Below are 6,728 nucleotides of genomic sequence, written 5' to 3' on the forward strand. Positions count from 1 at the left end.
ATTGTTTCCTATAGTTGTAGGACGGAGGTCCCATTCCTCCCGGGCTGTCAGCTAGGACACTCTCAACTCTTTCAAGCAACTCACGTTCCGTTTTACATGATCCATCTTCAAACCCACAATGGCGCATGGAATCCTCACTCTTTGAATCTCTCCGATCCGTTCTTCTATCACCACTCTCTGACTTCTGCCTTTTAAATGTCTCACATGATTATATAAGACCTTCCACGAAAATAACAGAATCTTAAGGCCAACTAATTGATTTCAAAGCATTCGTTTGCTCCAAATAAAGGACTTGCTGAGATGTAGGAAAACACAACACATAGCTCATTATCCCTCTTCAGCCTGAAAGAGAAAAAGCTTGAGCTTCATTAGGAAGTTTCTTTAAATACAGACATCTGCCATCTAAGGTGTGCTGCCCATGCCCCTTTCCTTCTTGTGACTGAATATGTCTGTTTTTCATGAGAGGAGGGGATTCTCCTCCTACCTTCTTTTGAGAAGCTGGGGCTTCAGGTAACCCACTTGAAGAGAAGGAATTGTCTATAAGAAGGAAGACTGGTACCTCAACCTCTGGCTGGATGATTGTTGATATGTTAAAAGTCACACAGAGACTAGGGCTGCTCAATGCTACTAATTTTGTCAATAATAACAAATAAACAAACAAAAACTGGAGCATCCTAAACTTTGAGGGACATGAGACAAAAGTGCATAACATTTTAAACAGATCAGCATAGACAACTCAAGTGGTATTTCCTCTTCAACCAACTTTAACTTGTAAGAATCCTGTCCAAGAAGTCTGGTAGGGTGAGGTGACCGCAGCAGAAAGAGTCCATGTTGTGTCAACAGGCAGAGAGAAAAGTTCAAAGGGTTATAAGAAATCAGCTGGAGATTGTATCACCAGGAACAGATAATTGTATAATGCAGAAGATTCCATTTTGGGGGGAAGATTGAGGGTCCCTAAAGAATCCATTAAACCTTGTAATGAGAGTCAGTGTTTCAAAATCTGCTCAAGTCAGATGGCGTGACAGACAAAAAATAATGAAAAAAAGATTCAGCTCTGTTAAATTATTTTTTTCCTTAGTCTTGGTTTCCTTTCCTCTCTCCTCCCCTTCTGATCCTGAAGGAATTAGAAGTCATATAGTGACTATGGGAGGAGGCAGAACTCCCAAACATTGCTATCTCTGTTGCCAAAAATTTTGTATATAATTTATATGCTTGAGGAAATATTCTGAATCTTTATAAATTGGAGCTATAAAATATCTTATGCCCAGTTTTCCTGGATGGGGACAGTATTTTCCCATATTTGAAAATACCAGCTTGAAATTAGATTACTCATTCCATTTACTAGGACCCCTTACCAAATTACTCCAAAATTTAAGCAACCATTGAATATGCTCCTGGGTTCTTTAGTCAGGAAACCAGACATGACATATCGAAGATGCTTATCTTTGCTCCATGATGTACAGACCTCCTATGGAAAGACTGGAAGACAGGAGATGATTTAATGGCAAGAGACCGGAATCATTTGAAAACTTGCCCATTCAGCTTAAACCTGCTCACTCTGGAGGTTGATGCTGACTATCAACTGAAAAACTATGGCTCTCAACAAGAATGGTTTCACCATGTGGCCTGAAGTTCCTCTATGGAGGCTTGGCTCCTAGGGTGACTGTCCTCACACAAAAAGAGACAACGAAAACTGTAGCCTCAAGTGTTACAAAATATTACTTCTGTCAATCACACTTTATGGGACAGAGCAATCACAAACCTGCCAAAGTTCCCACTAGGGGTATACATAGGTATGGACTCTGTCTCTGGATGAGGAATAGCAAGGTTTTAGAACATGGTACATTACCAGAAATATCACTTTGGCCATTTTGGGAAGGTTCAATTTACCACACTGCCTGTTTTCAAGTCCACACAGTTCTAGATGTGACCTTACACAAGATACCTAAAATATCTCAAACAGTCTGTTTTCTTATCAATAAAATGGGATGAGAATAATAGTACCTACTCTGTGCTTTGTAATGAAGATTATATTTGAATATTATGCACAGGGTTTAACAGTTCTTAGATACAGTATAAAAAAGACAAATACCATATACTCTCATTTATACGTGGAATCTAAACAACAGAATAAATGAGCAAACAAAACAGAAATAGACTCAGAGATATAGAAAAAAACTGTTGGTTGGGACGGGGAGAGGATGGGGGAGAAGGTGAAGGGATTAGAAAGTACACATTTGTAGACACAATAGTCATGCATGTATGAAATACAGTATGGGGAATATAATCAACAATGTTGTAAGATTATGTAGGGTGGCAGATGGGCACTGGACTTATCAGGGAGATCACTTCATAGACTGTGTAGATGCCTGACCACTGTGCTGTACACCTGAAGCTGAAGTATCAGCTATATAAGACGTCAGAGGGGTAGTAGCTTGTGGGAGAGGTGTTATCACTTTGTGATTATCTTACCTTAGAATTGGCAGTATGATGATTCAGAAATAAGCTACACTTAATTGTGACTATAGCTATCTATTTACTCAGTGCTGGGTGAATGCACTTAAAAACTACAGCATAACTTTTGACTCAGAGTGTAAATGACTAACTAGTACATTGCTTTGTACACCCGAAACTAATATAAATAATTAAATAAATAAATGTGAGCTGTCATTGCCTACACCTGCCAAGAAGGCTTCTCAAACGATAGTGGAAAGCATAAGTTAGCACATTCACACAGCTCTTTTATTCCTTCAGTCTCTTGAAATTTGGGTAAGTTATGTTGTTTTGTTTGGATGGGTAATCATCAGTGTAATTAGGAATTTGGAAGGTGATTTAAGCAGATGGTATATTTGGAGTAAAGAAGAATAATTACTGTTTTAATAACAATAACAGTTATTGAGGGCAATGAACATGGCTCAATTCATTCCATTCATTTTCCCTTTCCCACTTCACTACAAAAACTGTGTAAATTTGGAAGAAAATAAGGACTAGAGGTTAGATATATATATATATATATATGTGTGTGTGTGTATATATATATGTATATATATATACACACATATATATTTAAATATACAAATACATATTTATAATATATAAACATTTACTATATTTGTAATAAACATTTAAATATATACATACACATATGTGCAAATGCACACAAACATACACACACATACATAACAGAAGAATTCCAACTATAGAAATTACTATCACCAAATCAATGTGGCTTTGGGTCATTTGACAGATCAACCAAACCGTGTTGTTATGGGGAACAAACTGTCATACGAACTATTACTGGTAGATTTTGCATAGTTTTGATAAGACAGTAAATTATAAGCCACATAACTCACAGTGCAAAATACTGACAACATGTTCAGAGGTGAAAAATTGAAGGAAATCTGGACAAAAGGTCTATTAGGCCTTAGAAATCGATTATTAGCTATCCTTGGGAATCCATTTATATTCGTACACATTGTTTCTCACTGCATTTGGAAGAGTTAGTGATTATTCTAGAATGATTTTCATGCAAACTCATGATTTAATTGCAGTTTTATCTAAACACCCCATTGTAAAGAGTGGCTTAATTTCAGTTTCTAGAGATTTTCCTTGTGTTAAGAATTGAAAAGTAATGACCTTATTTACAAACATTACTCTTTAGTGTAATGGAATCAACAGGTATCTATGGGGAGAAAATCCCTAGAAAACAACCTCTGAAATGGCATTAAAGTTTCTCAGAAACCTCAAATTACATATTGCAAAATATGTTCCCCTTTATTGTAAAATATTGAAAGTTGATTTGTTGATTTCTTGGTATTACGTGTATAATTGCATGATTTTAAACATGGCAGCAAATGGGATATGGAGTCAGACAGACCTGGGTCGGAATGCCTTGCCTAACAGATTTGGAGCCACGTTATTCACAATTTTCCTATATAAAAACAGAGGTGCAACCTTCCCCATGGGGTGGTTACATGTGAGTATTAAGCAATAATATGTAAAATGTATAACAAAGTCACTGTCATAAAGAATTCCTTAATAAATATCAGTGTATATCATCCCTCTTCTTCTAATCTGCTATAGTTTAAAGAACTATATAATCAAGTTTGTCAAAATGATGTTGCAGTGGACATTTTTCAGACTTCTTGGCAGCCGAGTGTATAAATCTATTGGGGACTCATTCCTACCTTATGTATGTTTCCTGATATAGAGCCTGAGCACGCAGGAAATGTGTTAGCAGTGCAAGCTACAGTGTCAGTTGCTTGAGGGTAGCAGGAATATGTTTATCAATTCTTGGCATTGGTGTTGAAACAAACGCTTAACGTTTTGTAATAATTAGCACTCCATTCCAGGAGGTCAGTGTCCCTAAAATACTGGAGTCTGAATAAATGATGCACCACCTTTTTCTGCAATTTCTGTTATTTTATTATGGTTTTAATACTTCAACTCTAATTTAAAAAAAAAAAAGGCAAACTATATCATGATCAGATGTTTTCTTTACAGCTATTCTAACAGTCTGGAGAGAAGTTAGATTTGAATCATAAAGTATTTTTTTAGAATATACCGTGTTTCCCCGAAAATAAGACCTAGCTGAACCATCAGCTCTCATGCGTCTTTTGGAGCAAATATTAATATAAGACCTGGTCTTATATTATATTATGTTAGACAAGATTTGGTCTTCTTTTAAAATAAGTAAAATAAGACCAGGTCTTATATTAATTTTTGCTCCAAAAGACGCATGAGAGCTGATGGTCTGGCTAGGTCTTATTTTCAGGGAAACACGGTATGTGTGCATGTGTATTTAATTTTTTAATTTGTACTATTAAAATTTATCTTACTTTAGAATTGGCAGTACGATAATGATTAAGAAACAAGCTACACTTAATTGTGACTATAGCTATCTATTTACTCAGTGCTGGGTGAATGCCCTTAAAAACTACAGCAAAACTTTTGACTAAGGGTAAAAATCAACTAAGATAGGGGATTCTATACGGGGAAAATGACGGCTGTCCCTCCAGTCCTCACCCTGAGGCCACACAGCTCAGTGTCTCCCTATATGTCTCCAATACCTCTCTAGTCACCGTCCCTCCAATGGAGCCCAGGGTCAGTACTGCATGTCCGAGGAGGATGTCCACTGACCCCCCAAGGCTGACCTGCTGAGCAGAGAAGATCTTGATGGTTGCACGGCTCTTTGTGAAAGAAGGCGTAGATAAGATCTGGTTTGCAGATGAAAACGGCTCATCCAGCCAGACATGGTGGACATTGTGGCCCAGCTCCACCAAATGGAGGTGCTAAAGAACATCGGCATCACCACCAATGGCATCAACCTAGCCTGGCTGCTGCCACAGCTTCAGAAAGCTGGTCACAGCGCCATCAACATCAGCCTCGAAACGCCGGTCCCAGCCAAGTTTCAGTTCATCATCCAGAGGAAAGACTTCCACAAGGCCATGGAGGGCATCCACAGGCCATCGAGCTGGGCTCCAGCCCTGTGAAGGTGAACTGTGTGGTGATGCAAGCCCTGAACGAGGACAAGCTCCTGGACTTTGTGGCCTTGATCGAGAGCCTCCCCCTGGATGTGCACCTCATGGTGTACATGCCCTTCAATAGCAATAAGTGAACTTCAAGAAGATGGTTAGATAAAAGGAGATCCTAGACACCCTCCGGCAGCAGTGGCCTGAGCTGGAGAAGCTGCCCAAAGAGGAATCAAGCACATGCAAGGCCTTTAAAATCCCTGGCTCCTGAGGCCACATCAGCTGTATCACATACATGTCTGAAGGTTTTTGTGGGACCAGCAACTGGCTACAAATCACAACTGATGGGAACCTCAAGGTCTGCCTCTTTGGGATCTCAGTGGTATCTCTACGGGATCACCCATGGGTAGGGGCATCCAAGGAAGAGCTGTTGAGAATCATCGGGCTGCCATGGAGCATGCAGGCATATTCGATATTTCCCAGATGAAGAACCAGCCCGTGATCCTTATCGGTGGGTGACCCAGGAAGTTATTTTTGATGCTCCAAGATTCTCCACCAGCAATTCCAAGCATTTCCTGCAGGAATTCCCTCCATGTTCAGGGTCTGAGATACAGAGTGAGTTTGTCCAACCAGGTGGCAACTTTGTAGAAAGGATGATGGGTCCCCCAGAGCCCACCCCTTGCCCAGTGGTGGCTGGGGTCTTGTTTCCTTCAGAGACACTACAGTTCCCACCCAGACTCAGATTCCAACCCAAAGTACCTTAGCCCCAAGTCTCAGGCTCTTGCCACCCACTCAGTACCCCTGTCAACCTTACATTAACCCACATGGACGCAGAAGGACAGGCAGCTATGGTAGATATGGGTGGTAAGCCAAACATACAGCAGGTGGCTGTGGCCTCTACTGTGATCCACCTAGGGCCCATGACCTTCAAACTCATCCAAGAAAACCAACTAAGGAAGGGAAATATCCTGGTGGTGGCTCAGCTGTCTGGAATCCAGGCAGCCAAGATAACTAGCCAGCTGATTCTTCTGTGTCACCATGTGGCCCTGAGCCATGTCTAGGTGCGGCTGGAGCTGGACAGCACATGCCATGCTGTGATGATCCAGGTGTCTTGCAGGGCTCAAGGCCTCACTGGGGTGGAGATTGAGGCCCTGACCTCAACTGCTGTGGCCACCCAGCAGGGACTGTCAGCAGGGACATCGTGTTGGGGGAAATCAAGCTCATCAGCAAGACTGGGGGTCAGTGGGGAAGGGGGGG

At 40.6% G+C, this 6,728-nt stretch overlaps 1 pseudogene; it reads left to right on the forward strand.

Annotated features, from left to right (window-relative positions):
- The first annotated feature begins 3,887 nt into the window (after positions 1-3,887).
- LOC117035858 (molybdenum cofactor biosynthesis protein 1-like) lies at positions 3,888-5,990 on the forward strand (annotated as a pseudogene).
- Positions 5,991-6,728: the final 738 nt, after the last annotated feature.

The sequence above is a fragment of the Rhinolophus ferrumequinum genome, chromosome 16, assembly GCF_004115265.2.
Source record: "Rhinolophus ferrumequinum isolate MPI-CBG mRhiFer1 chromosome 16, mRhiFer1_v1.p, whole genome shotgun sequence".
Classification (NCBI taxonomy): Eukaryota; Metazoa; Chordata; class Mammalia; order Chiroptera; family Rhinolophidae; genus Rhinolophus; species Rhinolophus ferrumequinum.